The 17407-nt window shown below is 45.5% G+C and overlaps 1 pseudogene; it reads right to left on the bottom strand.

Moving 5' to 3' along the window:
- Nucleotides 1–2297: 2297 nt before the first annotated feature.
- LOC147983797 (FBD-associated F-box protein At4g10400-like) lies at nucleotides 2298–3298 on the bottom strand (annotated as a pseudogene).
- Between the last annotated feature and the right edge of the window lie 14109 nt (nucleotides 3299–17407).

Here is a 17407-nt window from a genome sequence, read left to right as displayed (position 1 = left end):
GTTGAGCAACCGTGGCAACCGTAGTTCAGCGACATGGCAACCGTAGTTCAACGACATGGCAACTGCAATTAAACGAATATGGACGAGGGTCTGGACCATGTCAACTGCGGGCGCGCGGTGACCATCACGCGTGGCGTGCGGGACCAGGAGGTACGAGGCCTGACATACGGGCGTGTGGGCGTTATCAATTTCGCCCACACGCACGCGTGTGAGAGGGATCGGGAGGGAAAAAAAGAGGCGTGTGGGCGCTAATTGTTTTGCCCACACATAGGTGTGTGGGCTGTTCTTCTTATACACCACACAAAATGTGTGGGCGGACTTCCTAACGCCCACACGTGTGACATTTATCGGCGTCCTAATTTTACACTTTAGCTATCAATTTATCTAATTCACATCTAGATGTTTTTTAAGAATGTTACATCTAAACTCCCACAAATAACGCAACAACAAGGAATAAAAAAACTAAGATAAAAAACCATAAACATAATAGATATCAGGTTAGATGTGACATAATTATATAACATCTAGATGTGTCTTAAACAGACCCTTTAATATTCGCCTGATTTTGTTCTTTCTGTTCAGTCGATCTTGGACATGCATGCATGCACGAATTGCTTTGGACTACCTCCATGCCTATATAAGCTGCACCTTTTTTTCTTCCTCTTTGTACGTGTTAGTTTTTGTACGCGTGCGTGTGTGTGTCTTTATTATGTGTGCATGCGTATGTGTGAGACACATATAAGTCACATATATAGTTCATATTAATCTTTGACATTATATTTGTATGTGTTTTTTTATTTTGCTTTTTTTGAGGTCAGTTTTTTCATATGACTATTTTGGGTGAGTGTAACTGTATAGACACAAGTACTATAAACTAGTCAAAACCGACGGAAGTGTCATATAAGGAACAAAATAAAATTTAAGTGTCAAAAAAGGAAGAAATTTTTTTTAGGGCCATAAAGGAAAGCAAATTTTAAGAAAGAGCTAAATAAAGAATTCTCTCCCATAACAAACAGAAGATGTTGGTGAGGTGCTGGCAGGTGTCAAACTGAAGGTTTCTTACTGGCAAAAAAAAAGATGACATGGAAGAAATTGCTCAATCGGACATCTCATATAAATTTTAACGATTGCAAGTTTAAGAACCAGAAACACCATTCTTGATTAATGAACACAATACATATGCAGAGAGATGCTTGCTAAGAAGATGACATATGGAAGAAATTGCTCAATCGGACATCTCATATAAATTTTAACGATTGCAAGTTTAAGAACCAGAAACACCATTCTTGGCTAATGAACACAATACATATGCAGAGAGATGCTTGCTAAGAAGATGACATATGGAAGAAATTGCTCAATCGGACATCTCATATAAATTTTAACGATTGCAAGTTTAAGAACCAGAAACACCATTCTTGGCTAATGAACACAATGCATATGCAGAGAGATGCTTGCTAAGAAGATGACATATGGAAGAAATTGCTCAATCGGACATCTCATATAAATTTTAACGATTGCAAGTTTAAGAACCAGAAACACCATTCTTGATTAATGAACACAATACATATGCAGAGAGATGCTTGCTAAGAAAGGAAAAATGACTCGACTAAACATAGGTAACAGGGCCTTGCCGGAGAGGAGGCGGCGGGGCTGGCCTAATCGCCACCCCCGCTGTTCGGGACCCATTTGTTTCTCATGTTAGTCCAGAGAAATGCTTGTTTGTGTGGTAGTTGCTACCGCGCCGTCATTAGACCGCGCCGTATGCCTAGTGTTAGATTGTTGCGACCTCGCCGAGCGCCTGTGCTGTCCTTCCGGCCTTACCTGTTTGTGAGTTGGTGCTGCTCGCGGTTCGAGTATGCTAATGAAGAGGGTCTCGCTGTGTGTTTTAATGAGTAGCTTCTCTCTTCTCAACTGGAACGTGCGCGGGCTTAACGACTGCGCGCGGCGATGGGGTGTGCGGAGCCTAGTGGAGCAGACTAGATGCTCTTTTTGTGTCTTCAGGAGACAAAACGAGAGGTTTTTTCCACGGACATGCTCATGGAGACCGTTGGGCCTGGGTTGAAGGGATCGGCGCTTTTGCCAGCAGTGGGGACCAGAGGAGGCGCTCTGCTGGCCTGGGACGAGGAGCGCTTCGACGCCCAGCTTATGGACACATCAGCCTTTGCAATCACAGTTCTGATAAAGCCCAAGACCGGGAAAGAGCCGTGGTGTTTAACAACGGTTTATGGGCCTGTGGACGACGCCCTAAAGCCAATATTCCTCGCCGATCTAGCTAGAATCCGCGGGATTATCGCTGGACCGTGGTTCCTAATCGGAGACTTTAACCTCATATACGAAGCGCGGGACAAAAACAACAATAACCTGAACCTGAATCTGATGGCGCAATTCAGGGCTGCGCTGAACTCCAGCGATCTGCTGGAGCTGAAGCTGTCGGAACGACGCTTCACCTGGTCGAATGAGCAGCAGGTGCCGACTCTGGTGCGACTTGATCGCGCGTTCTGCACCCCGGATTGGAACGTGCGGTTTGGTACTGCTAGGCTGCTGCCAGAGTTCGTCACGCAGGCTGAAAGTTTCATGCATGTAAATCGTCTTGTTGGAACCAGGTGGCTCCGGCGAGTTCTGACGGAGGTTCACCAGCACCAGGCTGGTCAGCGCCGGCGCGTTGTCGACCAGGACCTGGAGATGCCCCTCCAAGGCGAAGCAGTGGCGCAGCGTGAGATCCGTGAGGTGCGGGAAGGCCAGGCGTGCCGACTGCGGCGGCGGCTTGAGGTTGCAGCGCTCGAGCTCCAGCACTCGGAGTGTGGAGGCCCATGGCAGGGAGCCCAGCGGCGCACATGTCGTCGCACTGGTTTTGCTTCTCGGAGCCAATGCGGAGGTCTTCCAGCCCGGCCGCCGCGGGGTCGGCGAGGAGGACGGCGACCCGGACGTCCCCTTTCGGTCCGCGGTCGCGGTACCATCTGCTCAAGAGGCGGTTGGCGCCTTCGGTGAGGAAGAGCGTGAGCCTCTTGAGGGCCGTCCCGCGGCGGCGGCGGCCGGAGGCGGCGAGGGCCGCCTTGGCGTCGCGGAAGAAGACGTCGAAGCAGGCGTAGCGATCTTCGGCGGAGTAGTGTCTGCTGTCGAAGTTGAGGACACCCGTGCGGCGCCACAGCGGACGCCATCGGCGCGAGAGGGCGGCGCTGGCCGCGGCCTCCTTCGCCGGCGCGAAGGACAAGACGTGTTGGAGAAGATCGTCGGGGAGGGCGGAGAGACGGTCGGCGGCGGCGGCCATCGTGGACGCGGACGTCTCGGCTAGGTTTGTTGTGAGTACAAGTATTTAAGGGGTGATTGAGGCCCTGTTTGATTAACTTATAAGTTCCAAGTCTCTAAAAAATCCTTATCTGTTTGGTTCCTGGGAATTATAAGTTTCTATAAGACCATATTATAACTATAAGTTTCTATAAGTCTCTCCTTAAGAGTCTTATTTCATAAGTTCCAAATACCCACTTTAAGTCCATATAAGTCATTCCTGTTTGGTTTAGATGAGATTTATAGGGATTTATTTAAGTCCCTAGACCAATAAATCTCTGGAAACAAACACCCTCTGAGTCGGCTTGGTTTCTGACGAAAGCGCCGCATTGCATGAGAGTTTTTTTGACAAACATCTCCTCCTGGGTTTTTTTTAAGATAATCTGGCTGACTTTATATTGATTCAAAGTAATGTCCATAGGTATAAGACTAGCACAAATGCTCCTGCGTTGCAACGGAAGAAAAAGATCAATATGTGTCCATCCAAAAGTTCACTGGAGTGGCACAACGGCATCTTTAAATCTTGTATCTCAGCCACAACCTACAATCCAATTTAAATCTCTCTCTCTCTCAGGTCTTCCGTTTTTAGTATGTCTTCATTCCATGCAGCCCATTGATCGTTCATGTCCTCCTCTATTTTTTCGCGAGAAAAGTTTCGATCTGTTCATCAACTATGAAGATAGTACACCAAACACCAGGAGTAAAAATTACATCCAGGTCCGTAGATCACCTAGCGATGACTTTAAGCACTGGAGTGAGCCGCCGACGCGTTGCCATCATCTCTCCTCCATCACCGCAACCGGGCGAAACCTTATTGTAGTAGATAGTCAAGAAATCACCCATTTCATCTTCCGGGAGGTGCCATCGCCTCATCTTTCTGAGGAGGACATGAACCCTACCCTTCTATGGTCTTAAGGCTACAGGAGACGAGGTTGCCTGGCGATTGCCGGGCGAGAGCCTGCGGAAACCCTAGGCTTTTTTTGCTCTCCTCTATTTATCTCATGCAGCTCCCAATTCAGATTAATTTTTGCGGATTACCGGTTGTTTGTTGCTTCTTCAAGCGACTCATTATTTGTACAAGCACCTCACGCAAGTATATTGGTCAGATTTTGTGTTAAAAAGTGAGGTGGGACTATTTTATTGGCAAATAAACCTCTTTCTTGCATAGTTATCATTTTTTTAGACAAGCATAGTCATCAGCTAGGTTTTTTTTGGCGAGAACTCATTAGCTAGCTCTGGCTGCGTTGTTTTTTGTTTGGTAGTTATTTTTTTTGAGGTGGCCGTGAGATCAAACAACCATACAAGCGCAGTAGTTTCTAGAAAGCCCACCCATATACTTACGGCCCACAATTAAAAAATTGAAGGCCCACTTGCTTGCTTGGCTCCTGGCCCAGTACTGGTGGAGCGAGATGCAGCCCCAAGCAGCGATCAATCCGATAACAACCATACGAAGTTATGAACCACCTCGAATTAGTACCAGTGGCGGCTCCAGGAATTTGCAACCGGATATTCATGTGTATTCATTTTGCCAAAATCATTGCTGCTTTTCAAAAATTGTCATTGTTTTGCTAAAATCAACACTGTTTTGTAAAAATCATAGGTATTCACATGAAGACACAAGAATACCCCTAGCGCCGCCCCTGATTAGTACCACCTTATTTATAAATACAAAATCACTTAAACGGGATGAAACTAAAAATATCATCTTGTTTTATAAATAGGTATAGATATAGATATAGATATAGATATAGATTTCGGTCATGAGGATTGCCCAACCCAACATATCTATCTATACCTAAATTACAAGCAAATTTGACGAGGTTGCGAGCCTCAAAATTATAGTTTCTGTGCAAGAAGAAAAACTAGAGCGACGAGCTATGATTTCATGCGTGATCGCTGCATTCGGACCGCCTGTCCCATGGTTTATGTCGTTGACAGTACCTTGGCAATCAGAGGCAACCATAATATTATGAACTACCAGATCATCAGCCAAAGCTAACACTTCCCTGCAAGCATATGTTTTCAGGATCGTTGGGTCTATGATGCCTGGATAAATCACTGCAGAAGACCAAGGTACATGTCATTGTGGTTGCGGCACAGAGCTGCCACTGCCCCGCCTCGCCTGTTCCTTGCTATGGCTCCGTCGACATTCAGCTTGATGATGCCCACTTCTGGAGCGAGCCATCGCTGGGTTTGATCATGGGTAGAGCTTGGTCCAGCTGGCCTCACCACCGTAGCTGGAAGAAGGGGATTATACATGTGCAACGGGACCCACCGCATGCGCTCGAGGTGGCTTGACCCAGCCCGGCTCGCAAAAAATGGCCGATTCGGCCGTTCCTCCAGAGCCAGACTGAGGTCTGCTTTGAGGTTCGTGCGGGCTAGATTTTTGATGCAGCCCAGGCAACCAAACAGACCGGATTCTTTTCACGCGGGCCTGGCCCGACCTAATGCGACCAATCAAACGCGTCCTCAGTGAGCTTCGAATGATCCAACAAACTGTACAGTTCAAACATCCGGTTTTTAGCACTAGGCTCTTCAAACTCTGCCATTTTGGTCCTTAAAAACAAACTCTGCCATTTTTGAGACTATGTCCTCGTCAGATAGTGCCCACGCACACCTAGCCATAGTGCACGATATATTAATGCATGTCTGCATGAATCCTGGCAACCACACAGGGGGCACGCATCTTGGAGGGCCATGTTTCGGTGGTGTAACACATCCATAGTTAGCAGCGAATGGCATGCCGGCCTCCATAGAATTTTTTTAATCTTCGAAGGTAGTGACATCTTCCACAGCGCAGTTCATGCTTTCTCATTTTCTCCTGCTGATGTCCCACTTCTCCCCTCTAACCATTCTTAACGCTGCATCTTTGTTCTGAACAAACATCTGTAAGCAGAGCTAACAGTAAACCTTTCCTTCTTCTCCGGATACCATGCCCAAAAGTCATTCGTGTTGCGAGTGCAAATTGGTATTTTCAAAATTGCGTCCACATCGAAAGGGATGAAGACCGATCGGATGAACTCCTCATTCCATGACCCCGTCGTAGGTGACAGTAGCTCCGCCACTTTCCTTGGGGGACATGTACAAGGGACGTAATCGGTCTCGGTGTAGATTCTTTAGGAATCCAGTTGTCTGCCCATATGTCCGTAGTCTGACCATTACCAATCCGCCTGATGATACCTTGCTTCAACACATCCCTTCCCTCGAGTATAACACGCCAAATCTGTGATGGATGGGACCCAAGCTCAGCCTCAAGTAATGTCGTTTCCGGGAAATAACTCGCTTTGAGTATTCCGGCGGCACTCAAAGATAAAGGCTCGTGAAAAAATCTGCAAGCCCGCCTCGCCAATAAAGCAAGGTTAAACAGCTCTAGATCTCTGAATTCAAGTCCTCCCAATTGTTTTGGTCTTGTCATCACATCCCACGAGACCCAAGCCGGTTTCCTCTCTCCTTGCTTGCATCCCCACCAAAACTTTCGGATGATAGACTTTATATGATCACATAAACCTCTTTGGAGTTTGGAACAAGACATAGAATATACAGGGATCACTTGGGCTACGGATTTGATGAGGACCTCCTTGCCGTCCACCGATAAACACTTGCTCATCTAACCTTTAACTTTGTCCCATACCCGGTCACTTAAATATTGAAAGGTTCCATTTTTCTAATGCCCTACATCTGTGGGCATCCCCAAGTACCTGCCACTCAAAGATTCATTAGGGACATGAAGGAAACCCTTTACTTCATCTCGTACTATCTCCGGGGTCCCCTTGCTAAAGAAAATCGATGACTTGTCTCCGTTTATTCTCTGTCCCGATGCCATACAATATGACTCCAGTAGGTTTGATATTTCCCCTACTCCATTAATACTTGCCCTGAAAATCAACAAGCTATCATCCGCGAATAAAAGATGGCTCACCAGCGGAGCCGTTGGTGCCACCTTAATGCCGGAGGGGATGATTGATTTTGTGATTTCAAACATCTCCTCCTGAGTGAACTCCTATTCAAGTGTCAAGATGGTGGCATCGGTTACAAGCTTTTGGATGATCTCGCTCAGGGTAGAATCCATCCATAAGGGCTCATTTGGTAGCCCATGATCCTGCCGGGATCCCCGTAAAAAACCAGGGCGCAAAGCCCATCGGGCAAAGCGGCCCATGGAAAACCTATCAAGGCGTTTGGTGGCTCGCTCAATGGGTATTTCCGCCCTGATCCACATCCTTTCCCCGGGTGGAAGATCCAGGCCTAGAGAGACCAGGACAAAATCCACGACTGGCGCTCTTTCGAGGCGACAACGCGAGGCGCACCTACCGATTTCCTTCGGAGACTATTCTGAGCGCTATGCCTCCAAGACCATCTGCTTTCCGATGACAGAGATGGGTCGGCAACCATGCTTTTCTTTCCACCAAAATCTCGAGGCCAGAGGAATCTCTGTCGAGTCCTGGCGTTCATCTTTCTCTTCATTCGACAAGGTCCTTTCTGGACGTGATCTCCTCCCCTCTCCACTGTCATCCAAACTGATGTGGCGATCTCCCGTGGTAGGAGAAGAGGATCCCTGATGGCCATGGAAATCGCCCCGGATTGGAGCCCTGGGATAATTTCCTCTTGCAACCAACTTATGCCTAAATCGGGAGGAGAAAGCTCAGCTATCCTAGCTAGTTCATGAGCTACTTGATTGCACTCTCTAACACAATGTTCATATATTACATGGTTGAAATCTAAGGACATAAAAAACAATCATCAAATATTGCACTAGCGACTGAAGATGAGTAGCCATCTTTCAAAGCCTCAATCACCTCAACGCTGTCTGAATTAATTTCGATCTTGGTGACGCCCACTGTACGTGCAAGCAGTGGCGATTCCACTAGGGAGGCTTCAATAAGCTTAAGCCTACCCTTCAAAATCATATTTAAGCTAAACATACCGCTTGACAAATATATTCTGATGCTTTACATGCAACAATTGCACTGCATTTGCTAATTAGACTTAGGAAATTTACGTTTTAAGCCTACCCTCCAATGTCCTGCTAGATTCGCCACTGCGTGCAAGGTTCATGCCAAATCTGACCGCGGTAGCCTTAGCCGTGAAGGAATCAAAGCATATGTCAATCTTTTCATTAGCAGCAACAATAAACTTTCATGTGTGGTCTTGTAAAACTGCTCCAACTGTTCTCTCTAGAGTATCCACATCATACCCAGCATCAACATTTAACTTCATATACCCATGTTTGGGCTTCACCCAAGCAGCCACTCTCCGCTTTGCTTTTGGACTGCATGAAATGATAAAGTTTGCCGCAAGACTTCTAACTGCCACGTTTATTTGGTCTGCACCCTGAGTTGGTTCTCCATGGGTTAACTTCCTTCGCTCATACCACAAATAGCAGGTAGGAGTGACCAGTCTGGCGGTGCCGCTGTCGCTAAGACGAAGGTGGGCGGGCGAACAAGGAATCTCTCTCTTTTATTTTTTGAGAATCACGAGGAATCTCTCGTACGTGCAGAGGCAATAGGCTTGCTTGGAAGATCTATAGGTGTCTGCCAACAGCCCAGGTCTGGCCAGACATGCATTTCCAGCCCGATTAACCATAATGGTTCTAGGTAAGTCTGACCCCTAAAAAAAAGGCAAGTCTATGGAGTTGTCTAAAAAAAGGTAAATCTGTGGAGCAGCAGCCCAAGAAACACCAGGCTTGGCTCGAAAACGTACGACTGATCGATGTAATCGGACGGTCAGGGACGTCAAAACGCCGTGAGCAGTCCTAGCTCATTCCGTTATACTGTTTTTTTTAATAGCATTAAGGCCACGATCAAAAATCCCCTAAACACATGCTTTATTGTGAGTTTCCGCAAAATCCACACCACCACAACCAAACCGCAACAATGAGGTTTCTCTTCTTAACAAAGGAACCCCAAGCAAGGTAATGCACCGTGCCAAATCATGCGATGCATAACCTAGGTTAAAGGAACATCACATAAGCTCCAGATATATCTCGCTAGTGCACACTAGAAAAGTAAGCGTTTGAGTGACGTAACTGCCACACAAAATAAACAATTTTACTCCCCATGCCAACCTCCGTGTAATAGTGTATCTCTAGTTAGAATGCTACACTTCAAGCATCTCTAGCCGATACCCTAAACTTTAACTCTATATGCGTCCATATAATTAATCGCTTATAATTTGAGAAGTTAAACGGAGACCGGACCTAACCAAACCCTACGTGGAAGTTTCTGTTCATCTTCTTCTTTCTTCTTCTTCCTTCCGGTGACTAGCCTAGACAAAGACAACGACAGGGCAGAAGAGGCGCTTGATATGACGAGGGGAGACTGGAACGGAGGCACATAGCACACACCACCATGCCGGAGTGCCAAACACCGCGCACGCACACCAGCTGGAGTATGTAGGCCACAGAAGAGACCACACACACAACCGCCCAGACACACCAGGCACACACAATACACACAAGCTGCCCGCTCCATGCACACACACACACAACACATCTAGTATGAGCAGACCATGCATGCAGCTGGCTGGACAAGCATGTGCACGCCGATCAGACACAGCCGCCCTCGAGCATGCACACATACTACTCCCTCCATTCCAAATTACTCGTCGTAGAAATGGATATATCTAAAACTAAATTACACATCTAATATGGAGAGTTGGGAAATGTTCACCAATGGTAAAGTTTTGACGAGCCACCGAGAAAGGCCCCATGGTTTTGAACTCCAGGTTCTGATGTTGCTCCGCTGTGATGGACTCATTGTTAATCATTATGATGACATGTGTAATCACCACGATAGATGAAGACGGCTGGCTACTACTGTCATGACGTGGAACCATGATCCTCCGTGGCATTTAAGGTCTCCACCCACCCATTCTCAGAGCTACCAAGAACTTCATCAGTACCAAAAATAACATCTCGTCGGTGGTTTCACGTTTGAGCAGTGCTGCATACCTCTGCTCACTGTTGCTTGAGGATTGCCACGCGACGTTCGTGTTAGTCCTGCTGCGCTTGCGGCCGCAACATGGCCATTGCTTGAGCCAAGTAAGAGTGTTAATCCCACAGGAGCACATGAATTAGTCTTGTAGAGTTTAAATAGCGGGCGCGTGCAAGTTAAATGCAATCCAAAACAAAGTGGAAGCGAATAATAATATTGGGTGATGGCTGTGAACGGTGAAATAAAATTGCAAAAATAAAGTAAAGTAACTCGAGAAGTGAATGAAGGTTGTTGAAATCATAGGACTAAGGCGTCCCAGGAAGTTCGGATTCCCCACTAGTATGCGTCTACACGACTGGTGCCTAAGCATAATGCTACATTAGATTCCTAATCGACCTTATATGTTTCTATTTGTGGGCGGAGCCAAGTACAGATACGATACACGCGGCAACTCCGTATCACATACGCCGCTGCCATTCATCCCCGCCCGGTTATTGAATGAAAATTAAGAATTTCCTCGTGGACGTAGCTAAAAGCGGTCTTTGTTTTACCATTGCTACAATGATCAGGGAAGAAGGGAGATAGGCCTTGTTACTAACCTAACTCCGCAACCAGCCGCCACTGCAGCAGTAATAACCTTCCGTCCAAAGTTGGCATATGTTGGATTGGATGGTCGACTTCACCCAACATAAAAAATACTATTAACACAAACATGCAAAGTGGATATCAAATCCTAATACCAAATGATCTTATTCATAGTAGGGTTCCTCCATATCCTCGAGAACTAGGGAAACTACTCGCACATCGAGGGTACAAACATTACGAGACCAACCTTGATGAACATGGTGATGGCACAAAAGTAATACAAGATTGGATCCACATCAACTACTGTATTTACAAATCGGTGGAGATGAGATGCTGGTGTTGGAGATGATGATGATGCCCTCTTCATGCTGTATTGCGGCGGCGGAGTCCTTGCGTTGATTCCCCCCTTCGGATGCCTTCCAGAGGCTAGGGTACTGCGCTCTGGATGAGTTTCTAGACTCTGTGTGTTTCTGTTCTCCGATCCGATTCCACGAGGTGAAAGTAGTCGACGAAGAGGAGGCGCTGGCACATGGTACGACCGCTGGTACGAGCGCACACTCGTACCAGATGATGTCTTGCATTGTGGAGGCACTGCGCGGCCTCTAATTTCTTCCTATGCACTTCATTCTTTTATGATAATAATATATCACATTTATTGACATGATTTTATCACCATTTCCTGGAGTTCTTTCCTTAGTACATCATTCGCTTCCAAAAATGCATCATGAGGAAAACCAACAAAAAGACACGCATGAATGCAATAAAATCCCACAAAGCCTACCATGTAGGCACAAAATAAAGATAAAAAATATCACATAATTTGGACTAATCAACTACCCTAAGATTAGGGGTTTGCTCATCCTCGAGCAAATGTCGCAGCTTGTATGAAAGAGGTCATCTTGATTATGAGATGCGGATAACGATAATAAATGAGTCCATCACAAGATTAAAAAATCCATAACATATAAATGATCATAACAGGCACTATCATATCTCCACTTAATCATATGATCATGAAGGATTTCACACCTTATTCTATCGGTTAGCAGACATATCACAAGTCCATGCGGTAATTCACCCTTTTTCCAGGCGAGCAAGTTGCATTGGTCTCTCGGTTTTATTTTTATTCCCCTTCTCTTTTGAGGATCAGGCCTATGCCCATGTCACATATGATTTTATATATTTTTGTGTGACATGAAAAGCTAGGTCTGGTTCCTTGTAAAAGTAATGGTTTTTTGGAAATGTTAATTTTATCAAAGAGAGTTTTACAAATGAAACCAATTTCTCTTCATCATTTTATTTGGCCGGTGAAATTGTTCACACTGATTTAAATTAAATTTTTGAAGGAACTAAACTGAAATAAAAGGGATCTATACCATCTACTCTCTCTGTATCAAAATATAAGATGTTTTTGCAGTTCAATTATAGAGGTAGTAGTTGCCAATCTCTCCTTTCCAATCGATATTAAAGATGTGGAAGACTTATACTCATCTCCAAGTGGAAATACATTAGCACACAATCTAAACCATGCATATAATATGATTTTTCGGAATATTATAATAAAATACCCATCATAACATCTGGTGCTCATTGGATATAAGTATCTTTCCTCAACGAAAAAGAAGCATCATGGTCCAACTTTTATTTGAACTAAAATTGTGATAAAACTTTAATGGGTCAAATAACTAGAGAAAAAGATAAGGGATAGAAAGGGCCTAAAAAATCCCTCCAAGCTTAACATGCTAAGTCGGTTGGATTCATTTAGTCTCCTTTTTATTTAAATCGGAGTTCTTGGCAGGCGTTGACAGGGTGATGTTCGTGAGTGTGTCAAGGAGTAGCTTGTTGGTCAGCTCCAGGTTCACGATGCAAAGCTTGTACACACGAAGCATCTCATCTTGGTCTGCAATGATTCTCAGGCCCATGTTCAATGCCGCCCACGTTTTTGGCGCGAGTGTGTATCCATCTCCTTGGTTTGTTCACGCAAGATATTATTTTTAGTTTTGGAACTACTAGCTTGTACCTTTGGTTCGTAGGCGTGGTGTTGGACTGATGTAGGATTCGCGAGGAATTTCTTCCTTGAAGGTCCTACGGCGATGCACACACCAATGGTATGTTCCTTTTGTGCCTTGGGGTCAATCTCCAGGGACTCCTCCATTGGTTCATGAATAGTGCAACCACTAAAGCCACACCTACACATGATGATTGGATTGGTCTTGACGAAGTTGAGATGATTGCCAGTGTTGATGACCTTGACGGACTCGATGGGGATCGACTCCGGCTTCTTGTTCCATGCACTTCCTCATCATTTTCTTGGTCCTAAAAGGGCTACTCTTCTAGTTCCTTCCCCGAAGAGGACCAATCGTGGATGCGACGTGACCTCTCCCTCTTGTTGCCGGGAGAGTCATGGCCGCCGAGTTCTAGATCCCCATCCTCACGGGAAGAGCTCTGCATCTTGTCCCATGAACGCGCCATTGCTTCCTGCACTCCAAACTCAGGAAAAACTTTTGATATGTGGGTTTTATTAACTCTGGAGAAGAAGGAGGCAATGGACCAGTATATATATGAGGCAAAGTTTGAAGGTAATCTTGAGATAAGGAAGATTAAAAAGAATTGAAAACAAACTGAAAAATTGGGAATAATCTGAACAGAATTGGAGCCGTGTCGTGATTGATGACATCTGGTACGAGCGCATGCACTCATACTAGTTTTTCGCCCACAGCAAAAAGGAACAGAGCCTATGACGACATTCGGTACGAGCAGATGCGCTTGTACCGGCGCTCGTACTATCTTGTTGAATCCGCGGAGATACTTTTTCACGAGACAAAGTAAACATTAGAGCTTTTGGACTAGAACGAAGGATAGCCAAAGGTACGAGCGTGGGTGCTCGTACCATAGTTCGTGTGTTCAAAAACCAAGGACCGACAAAAGGTGAATACATTGACAATCCGTTGGGTAAGCTGCAACAACAGGGACCTCAGTGATTGATTGTTGAGGATCAACTCATGCATTGAGAGGACAATTAATTGAAGGCAACCGTGGCGTGAAGAAGACATCAAATGGGGGCACACAGTAGGAACTATGAAGCGGTGCTCATGTAGCATGCTGGCCGAAGATGCTTCTATAACTGACTTGATGAGCTTATCATGCAGGGCCTCCAAGTTGTACTGAACACTTTGAAGGCATATCAAGTGCAAATCTACATGTCATGATAAATCAAGTAGGTTCATCATCATGAAATGAGGAGGTTGCACCTTTTTGATGGATTTGATGAACTATGTAATAGTTTGATGTTGTGGATTGATGAAACTGTTGTTATGTTTGTTTTGGATTCATTTGAGATGAGTTGATATTGTTCGTCTCAATATATATGCATTGTGGGGACAAAAAATGTGATGTGACTCTCCTATTTAAGAGTTGTTGTTGGAGATGGACATTTTCTGGTGCCCTAAAAATTAAATCACTTTTCAGTGCCCAAATTTTACTACACCACTATTTTGTGCCCTATTATAGGGATGCCGGTGGAGATGGCTCTAACAAAGAAACCCCCAAGAAGGTATCACACCACACCAAATCATGTGGTGCATAACTTGGTTCAAAGGCACATTCCACTAAGCTCCAAATACATTTCTCATGTGCACACTGAAAAATAAACTGATCAATTGACTCATCTGCCATACAAAACTTACAGTTCGTCTCCCCATGCCAGCCTCTAAGTAAAAGTGTATCTCTAGTCAGAATGCCATGCTTACAAATGAGCCATGGCAATACCTTTACTTTTAATGGTATCTTATTTTTTCACATCCCTCTATTTGAAGACAAAGGGAAGGAAGCATACAACTGCTTATAGAACAAATGAACTGTGAGACCTTTGTTTGGATCCAGTATCCAGTGAAGGAAATATGCCCTAGAGGCAATAATAAAGTTATTATTTTATTTCCTCATATCATGATAAATGTTTATTATTCATGCTAGAATTGTATTAACCGGAAACATAATACTTGTGTGAATACATAGACAAACTAAACGTCACTAGTATGCCTCTACTTGACTAGCTCGTTAATCAAAGATGGTTATGTTTCCTAACCATGAACAATGAGTTGTTATTTGATTAACGGGATCACATCATTAAGAGAATGATCTGATTGACATGACCCATTCCATTAGCTTAGCACCCGATCGTTTAGTATGTTGTTATTGCTTTCTTCATGACTTATACATGTTCCTATAACTATGAGATTATGCAACTCCCGTTTACCGGAGGAACACTTTGTGTGCTACCAAACGTCACAACGTAACTGGGTGATTATAAAGGAGCTCTACAGGTGTCTCCAAAGGTACATGTTGGGTTGGCGTATTTCGAGATTAGGATTTGTCACTCCGATTGTCGGAGATGTATCTCTGGGCCCTCTCGGTAATGCACATCACATAAGCCTTGCAAGCATTGCAACTAATGAGTTAGTTGCGAGATGATGTATTACGAAACGAGTAAAGAGACTTGCCGGTAACGAGATTGAACTAGGTATTGAGATACCGACGATCGAATCTCGGGCAAGTAACATACCGATGACAAAGGGAACAACGTATGTTGTTATGCGGTCTGACCGATAAAGATCTTCATAGAATATGTGGGAGCCAATATGAGCATCCAGGTTCCGCTATTGGTTATTGACCGGAGACGTGTCTCGGTCATGTATACATTGTTCTCGAACCCGTAGGGTCCGCACGCTTAAGGTTTCGATGACAGTTATATTATGAGTTTATGCATTTTGATGTACCGAAGATTTGTTCGGAGTCCTGAATGTGATCACGGACATGACGAGGAGTCTCGAAATGGTCGAGACATAAAGATTGATATATTGGAAGCCTATATTTGGATATCGGAAGTGTTCCGGGTGAAATCGGGATTTTACAGGAGTACCGGGAGGTTACTGGAACCCCCCCGGGAGGTATATGGGCCTTAGTGGGCTTTAGTGGAAGAGAGGAGAGGTGGCCAGGACTGGGCCGCGCGCCCCTCCCCCCTAGTCCGAATAGGACAAGGAGAGGGGGGCGCCCCCCTTCCTTCTCTCTCTCCTCTTTCCCCCTCCCGAATCCTATTCCAACTAGGAAAGGGGGGGAATCCTACTGCCGGTGGGAGTAGGACTCCTCCTGGCGCGCCCACCTCCTGGCCGGCCGCACCCCCCTTGATCCTTTATATACGGGGGCAGGGGGTACCCCTAGACACACAAGTTGATCCACGTGATCATATTCTTAGCCGTGTGCGGTGCCCCCCTCCACCATACTCGATAATATTGTAGCGGTGCTTAGGTGAAGCCCTGCGACGGTAGAACATCAAGATCATCACCACGCCGTCGTGCTGACGGAACTCTTCCCCGACACTTTGCTGGATCGGAGTCCGGGGATCGTCATCGAGCTGAACGTGTGCTAGAACTCGGAGGTGCCGTAGTTTCGGTGCTTGATCGATCGGGCCGTGAAGACGTATGACTACATCAACCGCGTTGTCATAACGCTTCCGCTTTCGATCTACAAGGGTACATAGATCACACTCTCCCCTCCCGTTGCTATGCATCACCATGATCTTGCGTGTGCGTAGGATTTTTTTTGAAATTACTACGTTACCCAACAGTGGCATCCGAGCCTATGTTTTATGTGTTGATGTTATATGCACGAGTAGAACACAAGTGAGTTGTGGGTGATATAAGTCATACTGCTTACCAGCATGTCATACTTTGGTTCGGCGGTATTGTTGGATGAAGCGGCCCGGACCGACATTACGCGTACGCTTACGCGAGACCGGTTCTCCCGACGTGCTTTGCACAAAGGTGGCTAGCGGGTGACAGTTTCTCCAACTTTAGTTGAACCGAGTGTGGCTATGCCCGGTCCTTGCGAAGGTTAAAACAACACCAACTTGACAAACTATCGTTGTGGTTTTGATGCGTAGGTAAGTTTGGTTCTTGCTTAAGCCCGTAGCAGCCACGTAAAACTTGCAACAACAAAGTAGATGACGTCTAACTTGTTTTTGCAGGGCATGTTGTGATGTGATATGGTCAAGACATGATGCTAAATTTTATTGTATGAGATGATCATGTTTTGTAACCGAGTTATCGGCAACTGGCAGGAGCCATATGGTTGTCGCTTTATTGTATGCAATGCAATCGCGCTGTAATGCTTTACTTTATCACTAAGCGGTAGCGATAGTCGTGGAAGCATAAGATTGGCGAGACGACAACGATGCTACGATGGAGATCAAGGTGTCGCGCCGGTGACGATGGTGATCACGACGGTGCTTCGAAGATGGAGATCACAAGCACAAGATGATGATGACCATATTATATCACTTATATTGATTGCATGTGATGTTTATCTTTTATGCATCTTATCTTGCTTTGATTGACGGTAGCATTATAAGATGATCTCTCACTAATTATCAAGAAGTGTTCTCCCTGAGTATGCACCGTTGCGAAAGTTCTTCGTGCTGAGAAACCACGTGATGATCGGGTGTGATAGGCTTTACGTTCAAATACAACGGGTGCAAAACAGTTGCACACGCGGAATACTCAGGTTATACTTGACGAGCCAAGCATATACAGATATGGCCTCGGAACACGGAG

This window comes from Triticum urartu, chromosome 2A (assembly GCF_056163025.1).
Source record: "Triticum urartu cultivar PI428250 chromosome 2A, HENAU_Tu73, whole genome shotgun sequence".
NCBI classification, from domain to species: domain Eukaryota; kingdom Viridiplantae; phylum Streptophyta; class Magnoliopsida; order Poales; family Poaceae; genus Triticum; species Triticum urartu.
The sequence above is the reverse complement of the archived record's forward strand: the minus strand, read 5'-3'. Positions and strand labels throughout refer to the sequence as shown.